Raw genomic sequence first — 24,312 nt, 5'->3', positions numbered from 1 at the left:
ATGTTTTTCTTTTTTAGAAAATTCCATCGTCTTTAGTTCTTGATCTTGACTTTGAAGACACCCATGTGTTGTTTAGTTGAAATTCAGTTTCAAGATCATGATTCTTCATTAACTAAATCAACTTGTCAATCTTACCCTGAAGTTGCTAGTGCTGGAGAAAATTACCATTTAGCGTTTGAGAGTTGGAATTGAAGATATGGAATGGAATTGAAGCTCATTTAGTTGCAATAATGGTCACATCTGTGATCTGTTATTGCTAGGCAAAATGGGTCCCAATCATCAATTACAACAGCAAGGGTAGTGCCCTATGCTTCTTCAGTTCCAATTGAAGGTTTAGTAAATTAAAGCTTTAACCAAGGTAATCATCTGGGGTATCAAAGTTACTGGGATGCAACATATGCACATGAATTGACAAATTTTCGTGAACATGGGGATGCTGGTGAAGTTTGGTATGCATATCTAATTGACTATGACATATACCTTCTTTGACAAGATGCTTTTTTGTATGACTTTTTAAATTCTTTCTAAAGGTTTGGGGCAGATGTCATGGAAATGGTTGCTTCATGGAAAAAAGGACTATGTGCTGACATTTCACAAAGACATTTACAAATTCAACATAAAATTGATGACTCTGAGTCTGTTAGTCAAGAGGATAAAGATTTAGCAAGATGGAGTGTTCTTGATGTTGGAACAGGCAATGGGCTACTTCTTCAAGAGCTTGCTAAACAGGGGTATAGTATTATACATAATAACACTTATTCCTCCTTTTGGTACGATGATAATTGATAAATCATTCTTTATTACTTTTGATGTTAGTATAAATAGGTTCTCTGATCTCACTGGAATAGATTATAGTGAATGAGCAATTAGCCTTGCTAGAAGCCTTGCTAATCGTGATGAATTTATTGGTATCAAACTATTGGTTGATGATATTCTTGATTTTTTATTTACTCATATTTAATGTCTATTGGTAAGTTACAATTTGCATTTACTCATATTTAATGTTTTTTATTTTTGATTTTACAGCTCCTGATATACATCGATCCAACAACACAAAGTTCCAGGGATATGCTTGGTATTGACACTCGAGGTTGAAAACTTCAACGTCATGTCAGGGATAAATATAAATTTATTTCAAGTTTGGTCCATTATACCCTTGGTTGACATTTATAAAAAACTTCCTGGAAGTTACTAAAGAAACAGTCGTTGCCACCTTTGTGCTATTCATCAGGTGTTAAATGGCTTCTACCAACCTTGGACATGGCGGAGTTGGCAGTTCCAGAGTTGTTACCGGCTTGAATTATTTATCTAGTTCAGTTGACTGGCTCGGGAGAGAGATGCTTGAGATGCGACAAGGTAGAACATGATGATGAAAGAGTGAGTGCAAGTTCCTTTTCCCTTATCATAACTTTTCTTATATATCATTCATAAAATTCTTATATATCATCAGTTGTTATTGATAATCTGTTCATGTTGGATTTATATTGCAGGAAAGTGAACCAGAGATAGTACATGGTGTGGGTTCTGAAGCAAGGCATGTTATAAGAACAACAACACACCCGGTCTTCTTTCTGACTCTGTCATGTAGAAATCGATTGCATCACTTATTCCCTTATTCTCTTGTGAGTATAAAAAATTAGCTACATCATTAACCTAATTTGTGAATTATTGATTTTATTAATTGTTGGAACAGGGGAAACTTGGGGAAACTTGTGATTTCTTTCTTAGGTATCTAATTGCTAATTTTATAGCTACATCATTAACCTGCTACGGTTGCTATTTGAACTTTGAAGTGTTTTCTGCCTTTTTGACCATTTTACCCCTGCTCTGTGTTTTGCTTAGTTGTTGTGTTTGTTGGTCTCAAATTTTTTCCCATGCTTTTGGAGCTGTGTGGAGCTTGCTGCCACCTTTTGGAGCTGTGTGGAGCATTCTAGGTGGTTGTAATGATCAGTCTAAACAGGTTTGGAGTAATGAATTTTCAAGAATTAGCATTTTTCATGGGTTTCAACTACAATCTGTTATTTAATTTTTATATGATATAAAGGCTTAACATGGGTTTCAATGTTTCATGCAATTTAAAAAGCAAATTAAAACAGAGCTTTGAGAATTTAATATATGTACATATGGTGGTCAAATGAAGTTGTGTAAAAAATGTTATATGAAATGGATGTGGGAGTATTATGTGGATGCTACAACAGGTAGGTAAGCTTCAATTTCTACCTTTTAATTTCTCTCGTAAGTTGAAAATTTGATTTCTAGTTTCCATGGATCCAACCTTAATGTTTTTCATCCTCAAAGGTAATACATGTTTGCTGAAGTACCAGACGACTACGAATAGATATAGACTCTACAAATGTTCAGGTGGGTATTTTTTTCTGAAATTCACATAACTATATCTTTGATAGTCATGTTTGTTTGTTCGGTTGTGCAAGGACAATTAGATGGAGTTTGATAGCACATGCAGCTAGGGAAGTGGATTGGAGTGGGATAGAAAATAGAACAAATGTAGCTAGGGTAATTGTTTTCTGAATTTGGTGTAAATATATCTTTGATTTTGTTTTTCATCTTACCTTTTATGATTTGAGTATGAAATTTTATTTTATATTATGCAATGGATTGTATTTTTTGTATATGCTATTTTATTTCTATTATGAGAAATTAAATGCAAATTTAATTTGAAAATTAATAAATATATAAATTTATTTTTTTTAAACATTTAAATTTACGATACGCAAAAATGTGTGTCATCTTCATTTATGACATGGCCTTTCTTGACAGGGGCTTTCTTGATACGCATTGCGTGTCATTAACACGCGCGTCGTAAGGTTACGACACGCGAATGCGTGTCATCTTCCTTTATGACAGGGCCTTCCTTGATACGCATTGCGTGTCGTAAACGCGCGTCGTAATTGCGCGTCGTAAATGAGCGTCGTAAATGCGCGTCGTCTCTCTTTATGACAGGGTCTTCCTTGACACGCATTTGCGCGTCGTCTGAGCCTTTTACGACGCGCAATGAGCGTCGTAAAAGGCTGTTTTTCTAGTAGTGATAACGACTTGGAATCAGCGATAAATCTTTTTTATAGGTTCATAATAATGATAATGAACTTAAAAATAAGTTATACTTAAAGTATATTAAGCATAACTCACTTACAAGAGAGTTTAGCGAATAAACGGGCTCTACGCGGGCAGAACTTCTGAGCCGAAAGCTCTTCTTATTGGGGCTTTCCGGCGCTCCGGACCTCGCTTCTAACATCTAGTAGGTGCTAGGGAAAGGATTAGAGGGTTTCAGAATGTTTGGGAGAGAAATGGATGAGAAGATGTGAGGAAAATGAGTTAAAACGTGTGCTATTTATAGGCTGCCAGCAACCGCCTATGTTGGGTGTACGCATTGGTACACTGGGCATAATGGCAAAAATAGCAGTACGTTGGGCGTACTTCGAGTTATGCTGGGTGTACTCCGTCCAAGTGTTGCAATCTCGTTCCAAGCCATGGAGAGGAAGGTGTGGCCCAGATCTTGCCACGTGTCACTCGTTAGTTAATCCTGTTGGGTTATGAGCATTCTAACACTCCTAAGTGTACATGCAACCCTAAATACCTTGGATCTATGTTTTCTCTATTATACATGCAAATATGAACTTTCCAAGGTATTACCCTATCTAGCATACAATACTTGATACTGGGGTAATCAAATGGATAGAATATATACCTTTGTTTGATGTAGCTTGTCTTCATGAAGCTTGAGTGCCTAGTGCCCCAATTGTGACACCTCAAATGGTTCACACAACATCAAGTGCACATGGAATGACTTGAGAGAAATGGAACACTCCTTAAAATCGTCTAGCCCTCATATTCACACACTAGTGCACGATTTCTTGAGACATGGGATTCTTTTATATGGTGGCTATTTGGGTTACACCATGTAACTCATAACTTTACCCATTCCTTATGCTCCATGGATTTTAACCTCCATGGAGTATCCACGGGTCACCCCATGGACTTAGTCCAACATAAGGAATCTTGGATCACAAGCCCACATATATAAGAATGAATGGTTTAGACAATCAACCCATATGTTTAATTGGTCTCCTTTTGATCACTTAATTAATTCCAAATTAATTCTTGATCAATACTAATTAAATAACCCTATTAATATATTAGAACTTATAATATATTAATAAACCTTAAGTGTTATTTCTCTCATTATAGTCTATCCAAATGCATGATGCCATGCAACCCAAATGGACCATGCAGGGTCGGGTCAAGTCTTACCAATTATAGTTATGGACTTTGACATTAATCCAATAGTCTCCCACTTGGATAAGTCTAAAACTATTGTTGCGTATGACTTCAGGAACCGATCAGCAATCGTAGCTCTCAAAAGCTTTTGTCGAACTCTGACCTTGTCGATGAACTCTGACCTTTGTCAATGACTTGTCCATTAGATAAAGGATCATATATTCCTCCATTCTAGATATCATATGGACTGAGACATGGATTAAAATCATTCTCTCTGTCCATTTTTTGTTTCCCGATGTCCGATTCATGATGACTGACTGATTGAACAGATCAAATCAGTCCTGGCTTGGCCAAGCACTCACATGTATCATCATTAAATCATCGAGGGGCCCACAAATATCGCTTTTATCCCAAAGGTAAAAGGAATGGATAAACTTCGACTCATATGGCTTGTTCTACTACTTGTTGAATCATACACAAAGGCACGTTTTATAACATCGAGTTACCGAATGTGTTTTCATGCAATCAATGTACAACCAACTCATAGTAACAACTCATATCTCTAGGTTTGAAGAATATACGATATTATCATTTCATGATCACTCGTGATAAAATCCATGAAGTGATTCCAATGAGCACGGGTTGAATCCAATACACAGAACTTATGAGCACTCATGAGTGTTGTAGCACAACTTTGTCCACCAACTTGGACCTCTACAAGCCAACCCATGACAGTGTTGATTCATATCTACTTCCAACATATGACCGACTGTGGATGGTTTGAATAACTTAGTCATTCCGGAAGAATAACCTAGTTTATTCTGGAAGTCAAAACATGCAAAATGAAACACAAGAATAATTGAATCTAATATGGTATCAAAACCTATGAACATAAATAAAACACCTTTTATTTATCACCATATGATTACACATTATTCATTGCATACTGTTTCAGCTATCAACTTTATTCTTGAATTAAAACAATAGTTGTCCCATGCTCCGAGCATGTACACTATGTTTTTCTAAAAAATAGCTTTTCCATACACCAAGTATGCACTCTATGATCCTTACTTTGTGAAATAAACCAATTGACCAAACTATCAATGATTCTAATTTCACACTCCCGAATTCTTATGGAAAATGCAGGAATTCCAAATTCATGCCATTTTACCGAAATCTGTTAGATTCTTAACTTATATGCAATGATTCTCTTGTAATGATTATGCACAAAGTCACAAAGACTTGACAACAAGCATTACAGAGCATTCCAAAGGAGATCAACTCCTTGGAAACATCCTTCTTGCATTAAGTTTCCTAATCTTACACAAATTTATTGAACAACTTCCACCAATGGGATCATTTCCATATTCCCCTTTTGACTATCACTTTTAAACAAGAGTTGCCTCTTTTCAGAATATGTCAATATGGTCCTTCCAACAATTAACACTATACTTCCAACTGTCCCTGAGAAACCAATCTTTGGTAAACCTTAGATTGTCCTTGACTATTGCTTAATCGTTTTAGTCATATCCAGTTCTAGACCTTTTCCCCTTCTTAATGCCCCAGGCATTTGGAAAATTTACAAAGGATGAATATAGCACATGTAATCGATCCTATATCCGAAGCATATGGGACACGATTCATGATGTATCGCATAAAGACTAAACCAGTCTTTTGCTATAATATTTTCATTTCTATCTGCCAAGTTCTCATAATTCTGATTATGAAAAGGGATGCCCTAATCATAATCGAATTTTAGAACGCAAATAATGAAACCATATATAGAATTTCCTTATGTTGAGTCATTCCAACATGAAATTCATATATATTCTTGACTAAATTTGATTAAAATCTCAATCTAAGCTTTTAGAATTTAAATGAAGTATAATTTCCTCTCCCTTAATTATAGCAAAACAACTTTTTCAACCTGTGTAGCCTCACGAGTTGAAACTTTTGTTTTCTATAATTAACATTGCTAACTTGCAATACTTATCATAATTATCATGCTCCCACAAAAATGATGATTATTAGCATAACAATAATGCTCCCACTAGCTTTGACATGTACTCAGAAATCAGCTGGATTTTTAGAAATCATTACTTTATTGACTTTCTTACCAAAGTTCAGATTTATGATACTAGATCGCTTTGATAAGACTTTATCAAAATCATACACCTTTCACTAGATAGCTCACAGGTGTGTCGAAACAATTTAAGAGCTATGAAAAGGGATGCCATGATCATAGTTTCAATTGTTTAGACCTTTGCCACTTTTCACAAGTCCAGGTTAGTGTGCCGGTTAACCACACGTGCTGCACTAACGACTTTGAGAATGTAAATATCACAATTTCTATTTAGTTAAAATCTACTTAGTGAAAGTGTTTCCTCACCATCATTTTCATGAATCGGAGAGAAACCTTGTGACACTTAGATTTAATGGTGTATGTGTTCTTATCCATTTGAATTGTCAAAACCATAGTCACAAGACAAGGATAATGACAAATCCAAACTCATATGGACTGAAATCAATCGTAATTTCTTGCCATCTGGCAGCTCAAGGGCCTGCCATTGCTTCCATGTTGTTATGCAACCAATTGAGAACTCTAAGACCTCATATGCAAAGCCAACTTTAACTGGAATGAGCACAAAATATGTCAACACGATAGGTTATAAACCTCAAGTCGTGTGCTAGTGATAAACTTACAGGTTTTTATCCTTGATTATCCTTTCAAGATCTTTAAGACTCCCACTGTCCTCTTGACATATGAGACTTTCTTGTCAGATATTCAAGAGAAAGTGTGGATTCTAATCAAGACAAACACTTCACACAATTAGCCTTAGTTGGTCTTTGTTTTATCCAAAACATCACAGCTTACCAATTTCAAATGTACAAGAGTAGAAAACTTTTACTCTTACATTTGACTAGTGTTGAGAAACCTTCCTTTAAGATATGTCACTCAACTTACAGTCTTGGAGTATGACTCTAAGACTTGTTTTGGAACGAAGTATGACTCATCTTCTTGATTTGACCACTTCAACAATTCATAGCTCCTCTTCTTAGCTATCAGAATGCACTTAGAGGATGAATTGTGATGAGGTCTCTTAATCATTAAGATGATCATATGATATGATACTAAAGTACTCTCCCATCTTTTCAGATTTGAGAAACTTTTATCCTTCTGCCTAATTTGATTCTTCTTATTCGCTCTGCCATACATTGGAACATTTTCCAATGTCTCAGAATTACACTTAAGCTTGTATAACCATATTTACTGAGCTTTAGTAAATTATGATGAATATTCTTATCGATCTTTTGTGGTGGACTTGACCAGTGCACAAGAATGTGTAATCGATCCCTTAGTCCTTCACTTGACTCACATATACATGTGAACAACGAACTAGTCTTAATTTTCCAAAGATGAAAAAATTCTCGTTCATCATGCTATACAACTTGCATGATTCCAAGTTTCGGTCCAATTGAAACTTGGGTGATGAGGATCTTTCCTTATTTGGTAAATTTAGACATTACTACAAATGACAGAATCAATTTCATATTTCCACTCTTGCTATTAATGGAATCATATAAGCAACAATTTTTTTCCTAAAATGTCATTGTAAGGATATTTTAAAATAAATAAAAACATCATTTTTCCTTTTATTTTAAAAACTTTGCGGAAAAACTATCCTTACAATGCAAAAGAGCATGAAAACTTTGTTGTTATCTATTCCTAAGCAATATATCATAACTCCTAAGAAGTAGCTCAAGAATCCAATCTTCAAACTATGCGATAGAAATACATCTACGCGATCAGATTTAGCATATTCTTTCTTTAAGTTTCTTCACTTTTCTTTGATTCTTACAAACATCAACATGTGACCCAGTCACATCATGTATCAAGAATCTCGGTATAAAAACTTAGCAGAGTTAGATAGTGGATTTTACCTGAAGTAGGGTCAAACTTATTGACTTTAACATCCTTAGGTAAAATTGACAGCTTCGCAACTAATGCCCCTTCCTTTGGCAATATAAACATATGGACCCTTTGGTAATGGTACCGGTACTATCACAGACTTAGGTTTTCTCTTTACCATTTGGTCAACCGAGTTGACTATGGCCATTCCCTTTCCATTGGGAAGAGAATGCTTTTTCTGGATTTCCAGTGTCTTCATTGTCAATGTCCATAAAGTTTTTAGGAAGTTGATCTTAGCAAATAGATAAGATCATTAAGGGTCTTGTCATAGTCTGTTTCATAGGGGTCCCAAAGGAACTCACTATGTGACCTAGAAAATGATTGAGCCACCAACTTCCTCAAGACTTTGACACCCAACTCTCACGGCTTGTCAGTATGTGACTTCATCTCCAAGATGTGAGCACACCTAGACCTTTCCTTGCCAATAGGGATTGAGTGACCTTGAACTTGTGGGATAGGGAGAATAATTGGAAGAGGTGAAGGAAGTGAAGTTCCAAGAGATTTGAGAGGATCATAGATGTCTGAACTAGACATCTTTTAGGAGATATTCAAGATAGTTGATTAAAAGTCATTAATATAACACTCAATATGAAATATTAAGGCTAGGACCCTACAAACTATTTTATAACTCAGAAGAGGGATGCCGTAACCCAAGCTATAAAATATTTTAAGGTAGGTGAATGACGATTCACCAATTTCCACCAAGATGAACGAAATGTATTATTAGGTTTTAATTGGCTTTTGAAACTCCTAGATTCTTTTGAGATTCATTGAACTGTTCAATGGCATGTTTCAATCTCCAGTGTGCCCTTCAGGTTTTGTGACTGGAATGTCGAGGATCACAAAACAAGGTGTGAAGTAACCATGCAAATATACTTGGTACCCTTAATTATTTTCCCCTTAATCGATGTGCCGGTTAACCACACACGCTCCACCGATACTATGATAAATATTAAGTTACCCTTTGCATACCTTGTTAAGTCCAGGTTAGTGTGCCGGTTAACCATACATGCTCCACTAACGACTTAAGCAAAGTGCAAAGTGTAATTTCAAGGGTTAGCACCAAATTCACATTTTCCTAAGTAACTAAGATTGGGTATTAAGAAGAGTTTAGTTACTTAGTATTTATCATTAATACTTTTAATGAAGTGAGAATTCTAGTCCTTGTCCTACCCGTTCGGCTAACGACCCTCCACCGGTCATGGAAGCGGTGGGTGAGAGTGGACACCCATTAAACTGACATTTTATAGGCAGTAACCTTATACCGCCTTATAGACCGGCTTCGTGAATGAGGCCTACTAACGGTAAGACTGACTTTACTCTTTTATATATATATATATATATATATATATATATATATATATATATATATATATATATATATATATATATATATTATTAACTTATAATATTATAAAGTATAAAGGTTGAATTTTAACTTTTAAAATTTTGAGGGCTAACTTGGAATTAATGTATTCATAAGTGAAAACTTTTCAAATTCCAAAACTTGAGGGCAAGTTTTGAAAATTATTCAAAGCTAATTAATTCCATAACTTAAGTGTTTAAAATAGTTTTAATTAAAAGACTCTTCAAGTTCCATAACATGAGTACAAGTTATGGAAGACTTTAAACTAATAAAAGAATGTACCTTTTTCTTTATTTTGTAACTTATGGAATTAATTAAGGTTACACATTTTATTACTTAATGAAGTGACTCTTTGAACCTCCATAACTTGAGGACAAGATTCTTAATTTTTTGTAACCATTGCCAACTTTTATGAGTTTTATGAAACTTAAATGTGACTTTTCATATAACTTGAGGACAAGTTACAAAAACACATTTTAGAATCAACTCTTAGATTAAAATGGATTGAAAACACATAACCAATTAACTTTTCTATTAATCTAAGCAACTCATAAGAACAAGATAATTCGAATCAAACTTTTTTCATGTAATTAGTCTAAACCTTAAACTAATACAAAACATGAATCTATTGACAATTATCTTTGAAATTGGATTAGCATGAACATTACCATATCAAAAAAAGGTTTATAAGTCCAAAAACATCTTAGGGTAATGTTCCTAGTCCAATTCCAGCCAAAAAAGTCGAAAATATGATGTCTGGGGCTCCTACTCATCGAGTGCATCAACCTACTCGACGAGTAGGATGATTTTCTTCATGGAATCGGCGAGTTCATCAGTGGACTCGGCGAGTCCAGTGCCCAGAAGGCCAGAAAATTGATTTTTTCAGCATTTTTCAGCAATTTGCATGAAGTATAATTGAAAACAAGCTTAGGTTCTGATACCACTGTTGGGTTATGAGCATTCTAACACTCCTAAGTGTACATGCAACCCTAAATACCTTGGATCTATGTTTTCTCTATTATACACGCAAATATGAACTTTCTAAGGTATTACCCTATCTAGCATATAATACTTGATACTTGGGTAATCAAATGGATAAAATACATACCTTTTTTTATGTAGCTTGTCTTCATGAAGCTTGAGTGTCTAGTGCCCCAAGTGTGACACCTCAAATGGTTCACACAACATCAAGTGAACACGGAATGACTTGATAGAAATGGAACACCTTTTGAAATCGTCTAGCCCTCATATTAACACACTAGTGCATGATTTCTTGAGCCATGAGATTCTTTTATATGGTGGCTATTAGGGTTACACCATGTAACTCATAACTTTACCCATTCCTTATGCTCCATGGATTTTAACCTCCATGGAGTATCCATGGGTGACCCCATTGACTTAGTCCAACATAAGGAATCTTGGATCACAAGCCCATATATATAAGAATGAATGGTAAACACAATCAACCCATATATTTAATTAGTCTCCTTTTGATCACTTAATTAATTCCAAATTAATTATTGATCAATACTAATTAAATAACCTTATTAGTATATTAGAACTTATAATATATTAACAAACCTTAAGTGTTATTTCTCTCATTATAGTCTATCCAAATGCATGATGCCATGCAACCCAAATGGACCATGCAGGGTCGGGTCAAGTCTTACCAATTATAGTTATGGACTTAGACATTAATCCAACAAATCCTTAATATTAATTATCTTCGAAACTCCGTAACTTTCGCATACAAGCTCCATTTTTGACATTCTTTATATCCACACATAGGTAGCGACATGATATAAAACTTTCATTTAGACTCCGTCGGCTAATTTTGAATTTATTTCGAAAGTTATATTTTAATAGGCTTAGACAGTTAAAGTCCGTTAAAAATTCATAACTTTGTCATCCGACGTCTGTTCTCGTCTGCCTTTAGATCGTTGAGCTCCTACTAACGAGATATTCATTTCTCATTTAGGTTGTGTCGGCTAAAAATCGATTGATATAAAATTCAATTTCCTGACTACATACTACTATGCCAAATCTTAGAAAAATCATAACTTCCTCAAACAAAGTCAGTTTTGGACGTTCTCTATATGCATGCTCTTGGTTTAACATATACTATGACTTTCATTTAGATTGATAAGGCTAACAAGTGTTTTGTCAAAAATTCACTTTTTCCGATACGCGGGGTAGTGCGGTTTTGTCGCAAAACATCGACGGGACATAACTTTTTTGGTATAAGTTGGATTTTAGCGCTCTTGTTGGGTCTAAATTATGGTTTATACTTTGCTTTTCTAGGCAATTGTAATTTTCCGACTATGACCGAAAAGTGTTTACGACCCAATGGGTGTTTACGGTCGTAAACAGGTTTAAGGCCGTGAACCCATTTACAGCTTATGTTCCCCATATATATATATATATATATATATATATATATATATATATATATATATATATATATGTGTGTGTGTGTGTGTGTATGTGTGTATGTGTGTGTGTAGATGTTAGGTGGGTTAGGAGTGGTTGATGAAACAGTGAGAGTTTACGGCCAAGAGAGAGAGAAAGGAGCATAAGTGTGTGTAAGTGTGTGAATCTTGTGTAAGGAACTTTAATTCTAATCAATTCAAAAAAAAGATTCATATTATTCTTCTTCTTCTCTTGTATTTTGATCTGGCATCATCCGTTTGATTGGAATTCCGCACCATCAAACGGTTCTGATTGATACACAAGCGAACTTGGGACTTACAATTGGTATCAGATCATGGATTGTATCAATCAATTTTGTCAGATCTGGAGCGTATTTGATCTTCTTTTTCAAGGAATTTTTTATTTTTGGATAGATATTTGAAAAATAATGGGGGTTTGTTCTTCGCATTTTTCATAAAAATGAGTTTTTGATCGAGTTTTGGAGCAAAAAAGGGCAAAATTCGCTGTTTTTTCGTATCTACGAAGTGTTCATGGCCCTTGAAGGGTTCTCGGCCTTTGAAGGGTGTACGAACCAATAAGGATTTGCGGTCCAAGGTTTACGGCTCAACAGTTTGCAACCAGCCCCGCCTCGGAGTTTACGGCTCAGTAGTTTGCGGTCCTCGCCTCGTTCATGGCTCAACATCGGTTCCAGCTTCAGACAGGCTTCACACGCATCATCCTAGCATCAGCAAAAATAGGAACCGTTTTTGGGGGTTGCCAGGGATCGAACCCGAGTCTCTTGATTCATAATGCAGGCGCCTTTCCATCTAATCTAGATTGTTAGATGTTAATCTCCTTCCCAATTTAATTCATAACGCGTCCCTATTTCGACCTACTTTCGTATTTTTAACACTTTCAACCCAAAAATCAATTTCCTTTTATTTTTAAATTCCAATTTCTTCCAAAATTTAAGTTTTTAATTTTTGAATTTTGACCTAAAATTTTGACTTTGACTTTCAAGTTTGACCTTTGACTTTAAACTTTGACTTTCTCGTTTAACTTTCAAATTTTCAAATTTAGTTTTTCGGTTTGACTTTTAAGTTTGATTTTTCAATTTTCACTTTTAAGTTTGACTTTTAAGGTTGACTTTTGAGGTTTTAAGTCAAAGGGCATAATTTTTTTTAAAAAACAATGAATTCCTCAAACATTCCGGTCAATGAAGTTTCATGCTCACAAACTTGCATTAAAACTGTTAAAAATTTACATGAACACATTGATTTATTAAAAAGAGAAAATGAGGAACATAAATATGAGGGGTACCAACTTAGGAAATGCCTGAAACCACTAAAAGAACAATTAGAGGCCAAGACTAATGACTTTAAGAAATTACAGTCAGAGTACAGTGATAAATGCATTCCTTATAGATATCTTAAGAAAGATTTAGATGTTGTGACTGCCGAACTTGATGCATTAAAAGCAAAATATAAAGATGTTGAATTCAACTTTAAGAAATTTGATGTGTCAAGTTAGGTAGTTGCATCGATGATTGAAAAACAATTAACATTCAAAGATAATCAAACTAAGGGGTTAGGGTATCACAGTGTACCACCTCCCTGTAATGACAACTATAACCCACCACTTGAGACCAACAAGGAAGAGACAACTGCTCAGTATGGCCCACTCCCTGAACCAGCTCCAGCTTCAGTTAAGACTGAACAATCAGGGCCAACTGAGGGTGTTGAGGTGAAGAATACTGATGTTTCTACTTTCTGTGCAGGTAAAGTCGCGGAAGATGAGAACAAGGAGAATACTATTAAACAAACTAATGTCTCCTTGAACTCTGAATTTGTTGCTTCGAACTCAGTTGCTACTAATCAACCTGTTGTTAGTAAATACAGACCACCAATTCAAGCTAAACAGAGTACCTGTTGCAAGTGTGCATGTGGAACAACCAGAAAAGAGGCAAGGGTACGCCACCATGGGCAGGAAGAAACAACTTCCTAGAGAAGAAAAATACATGTTTTCACTATGGAACACCTGGACACATTGCCAAAAACTGTCCAAATCGCGCATATGTTCCCTGCTACGCACAAGGCTGGCAGAACGCGCCTAGAAGGAGATTCTCCAAAGGAAATCATTCGAGATCACAATCACGAAATGGTGGCTGGAATGCCAAGAAGAGCAAGAGTTTAACTCCCAAGGCCAAGAAATCAACTCCCAAGGGCAAGAAGGGTATGTCGGCCAAGAAGTCCAATCCAAGAGATGCTCCAGCGAAACCAAGACCAGCTAGGTCAAAGTCATCTCAACGGCCGACATCAAGCTCAAAAGCAAGTACCAAGGCATCCATCAGATCGAAAAATAAATGGGTTAAACCCAACTATAGATGGGTACCAAAGGTTTAATCTCCCAAATCACCTAATGACTCTAACGTTTCTACATCTTCTGTTTGTGATCAGCAGGAGATGTCGTGGGAGAAAGTTCAGTACAAGGATGAAAAAGGTCAACCCAGTTTCAAAATGGACTAGGTTCCAAAGACCAACTGATCCCGCTCTATGTCAGAGCAGCAGTAGAGGCATATTATCAGACTCCAGTTTGTTGGTAGTGGCTATTCGAGGCACATGATATAGGGGACATCTCTCAACTGTACACCACTTAGAACATTATTTGAGAGTATATGTCCTTTGCAGGAAAGGAAGAAGGGAAAGGATCACACATAGGGTTTGTGCTTAACGATGTGAAGATTTTTCGGATCTTTTCCGAGATTATGCATGTTGTTCTCAGACCTTCTTAATGCAAATTCAATCGGTGACTTACGGTTTGATTTTTCTTCTTTATGCTCCTGGGTTTATCTTACACTGATTCGTTTTGAAGACAATATGTTATTTTCTTATAGTTTTTCATTAGTAGGTATTGTTTGTGAAATGATATCAAGAAAGTGATAACGGGAAGTCTAACCATGTGTAAGGGACTGAATCTGAATTGTCTAGACCCTGTGTTCAATATGCTAATAGGCATGAAGGATTTGACAGTGTGGATTTAGATAAGATTGTTTGGACTGACCATACGACGCTCAGGTAGATTGAGCAATGAGATAAACATGGCAACCCACGGGATACACTAAATTAATATGCATCTAGAGCTATGGCTTAACTTTTCCTTGATGTATGGACTTATGTCCTTAATTCTGGTTCTGATAGGCGACTGGGGGTTTTGATAAAGTAGGTCTGTAGGAAATTAGTTTCTTGCTTTCTATCTGTCAGTCATATGTTGCTTCCTCTGCATGATTGGAAGAGATCTGACCTGGATTGCAACATATGCAACTCTAATTCTACACACCTCCTTATCTATGAAATTCTTTCTATCTATTAGTCATATGTTGTTCCCTCTGCGTGATCGGAAGATCTGACCTGGGACACAACTCATGCAACATTCTACCTCTCAATCCCTCTATCTCTGTTAGTCATATGTTGTCCCCACTGCGTGATTGAAAGAGATCTGACCTGGGACACAACATATGCACCTATTTCTAAATCTAACTTCCTCCTTAATATTTGTCTATTCACTTAAAGTAAGGAGTTCGTTGGAAGTTCTTGATAACCAGGGTATATCGGGAAGTGGGGAACACGTTCTAGTGCAACTAAAATTGAATAATTTAGAGGTTGTCTGTAGATCTCACTTCTTAATTTAAGTGGACAACAATACCCGTGGTCGTCATCAGCTAAATGGTATATTTATAAAAGTTTGTTGATATCCTTCGTGTTTAAGTGGACCACAATACCAGCAATTGACCAGATCTATTCATGAAGGTGAAGGTACTGATAAACAAAGTTAAGGCTTTCTCACAACTTTGATCCCAAATATTTTTTTGTTAAATTTGTTGATAGTTTTCCCTCTATACACAAATTAAGGGGGAGAATTAAAAAAATCAGATAAATCAAAAAAAAATCAGAAAAGTTAAAAAAATATTAAAAATCCAAACATAGTGTTATTTCTGTTTTATTTCTTGTTCAGAAAAAATCAAAAATCCAAAAATATTTTTGTTTCTATTTTAATTTTTAGAAAATATGAAAAATACAAAATTATTGTGTGCTAACTTTGTTTTTAGTTTTGTGTTTATATCAAATTTAGTTTTGTCTTGAAAAGTGAATTCAAATGTAGATGAAACTCATGGAGTCTATGTCGAAAATTTCTGAGCCAAGGCTTCGTCCATGATCATCGAAGATTCTCATTCAAAGGAGCAAGAAATGAATATTATTCTTTCAACATTCAATCTTTCAACCCCAGAAGCAAGGTGAAGTTGTAGTTGAAGATTGTGCGACATATGTCATTAAAGCCTCCTCAATCAATTTGCTGTTGTCTTTGTACATGCTGAAGTGATCCAGAAGATTCATTCTCTCTTATATTCTCTCTAAATATTGTGTAACAACCCGAAGTTGTTCATCGCCGAAAACCCGTTCTACCCGAATAACTCGTCGGAAATCGAAATGTCCCGTTATCGTTTTTGGGCTTAGTTAACTAAAATTATATATTTATTTTCATTCAATGAGGGTCCAAACCATTTAGGAACTCATGAATTTAGCCCAAAACATTTATTTCATAAGTTTTAGAAATATCCTCGTCGGGTGACGGAAACTCAATCGGGTGCGACCCAAAGCATCGTTTAAGGTCAGTATCGGGTAGAATTCCACCGTGTCCAAGTTTTGGGGACTATATAAACATGTTTTAGCACTCATTTGAAGCTTTTTCCTTCTCTCTCTACTCTCTCTCTAACCTCTCTCCTAAATCTAAGGATTAAGTGTCCAAAACTCAAATTTAAGGCTTCAAATCCTTAAGGTACCTTCCTAGCCTTAATCTATAGCATGTTTAGCTTCCAAATTAGACATTTAATCATAAAATTTGACATTGTATGTGAGTTTACGGCCCAGGAGGCAGCCTAGGCCGTAAACACCATTTTGAAGGGTTTTTAGCCCTTAAACTCCTTCCTAGACTCAAATGGACTTTAGATATGGCTAAGGGACTTCAAGATATGGACTTAGAACACCTAAAACTATAATTTTGTGGACTTTGAAGGAGTTTACGGCCAAGGCATAAGCTTGGGCCGTAAACTCATGAAAATGGTGTTTTTCATGCCTTTAAACCCTTCCAAAACACCTCTATGGCTTAGATATGAATTATAGGACTTTGATTCTTGCATTTGGACACTTGAAACATTAATTTTGAGGGACTTAGATGAGTTTACGGCCAAGGAGAGTTCTTGGGCCGTAAACTCCACAAAACTTGGCATAAATCTCATTCTAAGGTGTTAGAAAGCCATCCAACACCACCAAAAGCCTTGGAATAAATCAAAGGACCAACCAAAAATACTTTGAGGGCCTAAAACACAACATTTATGGGGTTTCTAAGGGTTTACGGCCAAGACATGTTCTTGGGCCGTAAACTCCAAAATTTTTGGTGTTAGAATGCAAACTACACACCCCTAAGGCCCTTAGATGAATTTTAGAAGTCCTTTCATGCATGTTCTAGACCTTGAAACACCTTGGAACACCACACACAAGAGTTTACGGCCATGAAGGGGGTTTCATGGGCCGTAAACTCCACAAATCCCCCAAAAATCCCATGCAAACTCATGTTAGGCCTTGGATTAATTTTACCAATCACATGTGATTTGTTCTAGCACCATTTAGCATCATTTTCATAAGGATTAAGGAGTTTACGGCCAGGAGCCTATGCTAGGCCGTAAACTCCCATAAATTAATCATTTTGGTGATTTTAATCCATTCCAATCATTTAGAACAAAGCCTAGAATCATTTCCCATGTCCATATAAGCCATTTAAGCCATTTAAACACCCAAAACCACACCCACATGAGTTTACGGCCGTAAACTCATGTATGTGTGTGTTTTGTGGTTGTAAACTCATTTAAAAGTTTACTCATGGGGAGTAAACTCAAGTCCCAAGTTCCTAGTGTCATTTCCCATCCCTAAACGCCACCCGGGTCCCTCCAAACACTCGTATCGGAGTGTTTTCGTGACTAGAAGCAATTGTCCCTATCCAACAATCAATCTAAGTCCTAATTAGATACAAATGTGTATCTTTACATTATAATTAGGAACCTCGTGTATTTACAAGCCCCGGATCAACTCTTAGCATCCAAATCGTCCTACTTCTCGTCCGGTGAGTTCATACCCCTACGCCTTTTTCACTGTTTTTAACTGTTTTCAGGGGGGGAATACAAGCAAACCAAAACTGTTTTCAAATCATAACATTTATGTGTTTCAAATAATATCTGGCAAATATATAAACTCTTTTACTCCTTATGTATTATGTTGAGCATAAGGAATGATTTATCAATTACAACTAAATGGATTTTAGTTAAGAAAATAATCAAACTAATCAAATTATTATGGGAATAATTTGGGGTTCTATGTCTCTATTTATATCACTTACTGATATTTGTATTAAGTTATTAGATAAACTATGTCTGATTCAGTTTATCTCCGTATCATTCGAATGTTTTGCCAGATAGTTTCATTATATATATATATATATATATATATATATATATATATATATATATATATATATATATATATCTATTTTCACTGTATCATGTCTTGAAATCTTTGTATGTTTGATATCATATTGGAACCCTGTGAATAGTTAATACTAGCTTGTGAGATAGTCACTACCCTTTATGGATGATCAAGTAAATCCTCTCCGGAAGTGTAACCAGAGTCTCCTGGAGGGAGAGCGAAGAGTTTGTGAATAGATCTATTCGGGACTGACAATCCCACACCTTAACTGCTAGCTACAGTTAGGCGGGCACGCCTGGGGTGACAAATTCTGGATATCATTTGACGTCTGACTAACGTCAAGGAGGTCTCGTTGTCGTATCAGTATGGTTACCCGACTCACAATACGTATTAATATAACTTATTCACAGCTAGGGTTTGTTTAGAATCTATATCTTGTTCGGGATGGTAATCCCATGGTCTTGTAATCTATATCTCGTTCGGGATGGTAATCCCATGGTTTTATGTCTATATCTCGTTCGGGATGATATCCCATGATCTTGTGTCTATATTTCGTTCGGGATGGAAATCCCATGGATTTAAAACTAAATCTTATACGGGATGATAATCCCATGATTTTATCAAACTATTATCTAGTTTCGGGATAGTGATCCCATGGTTTATCAAACTATCTTATATCTACTTTCGGGATAGTGATCCCATGATCTTTATCGAATTATCTTATAACTGGTTCGGGATGTAGTCCCAAGGTTTTCAAATACTAATTGGTTCGGGATGTAGTCCCAAGGTTTTCAAATACTAATTGGTTCGGGATGTAGTCCCAAGGTTTTCAAATACTAATTGGTTCGGGATGTAGTCCCAAGGTTTTCAAATACTAATTGGTTCGGGATGTAGTCCCAAGGTTTTCAAATACTAATTGGTTCGGGATGTAGTCCCAAGGTTTTCAAAATACTTTCTATTTACAGTTCGTCTAAATTATAGTTTTGTGAATTAAACTATACTATGTGTTATCCAATAAATCTTACAATTAGGAAAATATGGGATTTTCCTGGGGTTAACTTATATCTGTAACAGAACTATAACGAAAGATAACTTAACTACTTTACATAAGAAAATATGGGATTTTCTTGGATATCAAATCTTTTCAGAAAACTAAAGGAAATCGATACATTTTCACAAAACAAAACCGCTTATGAACTCACCAGCTTTATGCTGATTTTCAAACTGCTTGTATTCTCAGGTCCAAGTTAGACAGGTACCCGGCGATATCTTTTGGTGAAGATGGAGTGCTCCGAAGACTCGTCTCTTTTGTTCATATGATATATGTATAACTTTGTACAATTTACTTTTGAACCAAATGTAAACTTTCATATATATGTAATGTAATGGTTGTTTACTGTGATTACTATGTACATTGGATTTGATACACAACATGGAGTCAACCCCGGGAACGTTTCCGCCTTTGGTTTTCGGGGTGTGACATATTGTCAAGCTGAATGCGCTATCTTTAAAGAATAAGTAAAAGAAGCCTCATCACCCAATGTGCGTTCAAAGTCAAATTTTGAAGAAAAGTCCAACTGCTCAAGATGAATTCATTCATTGAAGATTCATCAAGTTCATCTTGAAGTTGTGAAGAATTTGAAGATTAATGTTGAAGCCAAGCTCCTAATGAAGATTAACAAGAAAAGCCAGCTACCTTTTTTGGGGGAGTTTGTTGGGCCAGTTAGAAAACAAAGCTATAAACCAAGGGGAGATTGTTGGGTCTAAATTATGGATTATACTTTGCTTTTCTAGGCAATTGTAATTTTTCGTCTAGGACTGAAAATTGTTTACGGCCTAATGGGTGTTTACGGCCATAAACAGGTTTAAGGTCGTGAACCCATTTACGGCCCATGTTCCCCCTATATATATATATATATATATATATATATATATATATATATATATATATATATATATATATATATATATATACACATACACACACACACACACACACACATATATATATATATATATATATATATATATATATATATATATATATATATATATATATATATATAATAGATGTTAGGTGGGTGAGGAGTGGTTGATGAAACAGTGAGAGTTTACGGCCAAGAGAGAGAGAGAAAGGAGCATAAGTGTGTGTAAGTGTGTGAATCTTGTGTAAGGAACTTCAATTCTAATAAATTCAAACAAGATTCACATTCTTCTTCTTCATCTTCTTCTTCTTCTCTTCTATTTTGATATGACATCATCCGTTTGATTGGGATTCCGCACCTGCATGCATTACACTTTGGGACTTATAGTTCTTTATATGTATGGAATCCTTTTGACATATACTATACCTTGGTTAAGACTATTTACTCTAAATAATCTTCTATCAAAAAATTTGTTTTGGGGGCTTATTGCCTCTAAATTAACTAGCCCGAATCTGCGGGCATTACAGTTTTCCTCCTATAATCATCAGTTGAGAGATTGAAGTTTTGAGTTATAATTTTCTTCAATAAAATTTCCTACGATTTTATGCAGTAATATTTGTTTCTAGTTTCATGTTTACATTTAGTTGGTATCCGATCATTGAGAAGAAGAAGCACCTACGACAGATTACAACAGAAGAATAGAGTTCTCTTGTTTTTTATGTTTTTGTTTCTACACAGTAAGTGAGTTTCTCCTGCGATAGAAGTGGAACTCAAGATTAAAGATTTGTGCAAGAAGAAGAATAACGTGCGATTGCAGGTGAATGAGGAAGAACCAAAAGTTGTATCATTTTCTTTTTTCCAATCCCTTGCTACAGGAGAATAGAACCTACAACAGTGGTGAGAAGATGTGTTGTTTCCTTTTCTTTTTCGATTTGTGGTCAACCAACGATTGAGAAAGGTCTTGTATGGAGATATCAAGAAAAAAAAAAGAGTTCTCTTGTGTAGAAGGAACTGTGTGACAGAAGAACTTATGCAAGAAGATATCATGTGCTACGGATATATCTTGTGTAATAACTTTTTCTGCTTTCTGTGTTTCTGTTTCTTTTCTTGTGAGAAGAACCTGGAAGACAACTTGGCGACTGCAAGTGATTCCAATCTTCCAGTTTTTAGAATACATGTTTTGCCCTAAAAGAAAAAAAAAGATTAACGTGTTTTTCTTTTCTTTTGGGCCCTTGTTGAGATCTGAAACTTTTATTACAACCCAAGATCGTTTTTTGGGCCTTTGAAGCAAAAATAAATCATCAAGACATAGTAATCATTATTTATGTTTATGTTTCTTTTTTAAGAAAAAAAACCAAATCAGAATTTTTTTTCTCTAAATCGTGTAGAGGAATCAAAAATTGAACCGCGATGTCGGGAGGAGAATCGTCCCAACCACCAGCTAAGGAACACGCGTTAACATTCCAACGCCCTATTTTGACATCGATGAAATATACAATTTGAAGGATGCACATGGGGGTGCTACTCATGATTTATGGCATATGGGATGTTGTTGACCCTACATTTGATGACACCAAGAAGAACAACAACGTGAAAGGTTTCTTGTTCCAATCGACACCGGAAGATTTAATAATCCAAATCGGTAACCTTCAAACTAGTAAAGAGATGTGGGATGTGATTAAAACCCGAAACCTTGGAGCTGATCGAGTAAAGGAAGCATGGCTCCAAATATTGACTACCGAGTTCGAGAACATCAAGACGAGTGATACAAGTACAATAGACGATTTCACTGCAAAATTATCCGGAATTGCTTCGAAATCTACTTCAATTGGAGAGGTTATAAACAAAAAAAAGCTTGCGAAGAAGTTTCTCATGAGCCTCCCTAGAAAATTTGTGCATATTATAACGACTATTGAACAAGTCTTGGATCTAAAGACGATATGCTTTGAAGACGTGGTTGGTCGCTTAAAAGCCTATGAAGAAAGAATCAAGGAAGGTGATAAAACGTCTGAAACGCAAGCAAATCTTATTTATACCAAAACTGAATCTTCATATAGTAACACCGAATCATCAAATGGTAGAGGTCAAGGTTTAAATAACCGAGGAAGAGGACATGGTAGTGGACGTGGTCGGGGTAACACCCAAAATGATAGTCACTCAGAATCCACTAAAACTCGTAAAGATAAAAAAACAAAAGGGAAAACATTGTGAGCAAAGGGGTCTCTCCAATATTCAATGTTACCGGTGTGACAAGTATGATCACTTTGCTTCAAGATGCCCGGACCGAATCAAAAATCTTGAGGAAAACCTTAATGAGACACACGAATGAGACACATATCATGAGGAAGGATCGTTCTTTATAATAAATGTGATTCAAGAAAACGATGTTCTTGAACAAAGACAAATACACCCCTCCAAAAATTAAAGCAAATGCCAATGAAGAGGGAATTTGGTACTTAGACAATGGTGCGAGCAACCACATGACTAGCAACTACTCTTATTTTTCTGAATTAAATAAAAACATAACAGGTAGGATGAGAACTGGAGATGGGTCTTAAAGGAAAAAGGTCAATTTTGTTCGAAGGGAAAAGCGGTGAACAAAAACTAATGAAGGATATTTATTATATCCCAAAACTTTGTAGTAATGTTATTAGCCTCGAGAAATCTATAATAGTCGGTCGTGATGTTCGGATGTGAGGTGATTTCCTAACCATGTGAGATGGAGACAAAAGATTGCTTATGAAATTCCCGAGAAGTGTAAACCAAATTTACAAAATTCAGTTAAATTTTGGTTAACCAGATTACTTGCAAGCCAATACATCAATTGAAAAACAAACCATTAAAGAGATCATGACTTTCCATACAAATAGAGGTGGAGAATTCACATCGATTGAGTTGAACCATTTTTGTAAAAAAGAAGGGATTTCACATATGTTGATGGATCCTTATGCACCTCAACAAAATGGTATAGTCGAACGGAGAAATCAAACTATACTCAAGATGACACGATGCTTAATGAAAACAAAAGATATTCCAAATCACTTTTGAGCGAAGCGGTACAATATGCAACGTTCATCATAAATCGTACACCTACTCGAGAATTGATAGGTGCTACACCATTCAAGAATTTTTATGGTGAAAAACTAAACCTTGAAGACTTGAAAGTATTTGGTTGTGTTATATATGAAAGAGTAGTCTCAAAACATTTGAAGAATCTTGATGATAGGTCACGACCGTCCATATATTTTGGAAAGGAACTCAATCCGGGATGATTTTGGTTATATGATCTTTGGGAAAATGAGATTATTGTAACTACCCATGAAATTTGTGATGAAAATAAGACATAACAATGGAATCATGAACACGAAAATCAAGTTGGAAATGGATCGGGTACATTTACGGTCTTGTGGAGTAATGGTCAAGGAACCCAAGATAATGGTGGTTCGAGCCCAACTGCAACCGGAACCGCGCAGCTCACGGATCTTGCCCAAACCGTCCAAACCGATGATACTTCTCACGATGATAGTAGCCCATCACAATGCGTTGATGATCATGATAATGATACAAATTCCGTCCCACCACACCGATCTACTCGAACTTCAGTTTTGCCAAGAATATTAAATGAATACGAACTTAATGTGGATCGTTTGGTGTCGACATTCGTTGAAGAACCGAAGAATTATAAGGAAGCTAAAGTGAACAAGAATTATCACAATACAATGAAGGCGTTAGCTCAGATAAGGTTCACAGAAAAGAGATCGTTACTTGGTATGCAAGAATTACCCTTGAATTAGAAATTCAGGGGGTGGTTGTTGGCAAATGTCACTGAGACAAATAAGGCATGAGGCATGTTCTGATCCAGTAACCATTGAC

The 24,312-nt window shown here is 35.8% G+C and overlaps 1 pseudogene; it reads left to right on the top strand.

Annotated features, from left to right (window-relative positions):
• Positions 1-230: 230 nt before the first annotated feature.
• On the top strand, positions 231-961 carry LOC111878596 (uncharacterized; annotated as a pseudogene).
• The last annotated feature ends 23,351 nt before the right edge of the window (positions 962-24,312 follow it).

The sequence above is a fragment of the Lactuca sativa genome, chromosome 4, assembly GCF_002870075.4.
Source record: "Lactuca sativa cultivar Salinas chromosome 4, Lsat_Salinas_v11, whole genome shotgun sequence".
In the NCBI taxonomy this organism is placed as follows: Eukaryota; Viridiplantae; Streptophyta; class Magnoliopsida; order Asterales; family Asteraceae; genus Lactuca; species Lactuca sativa.
Note: the sequence above shows the minus strand (reverse complement) of the source record. Positions and strands in the feature narration are given on the sequence as shown.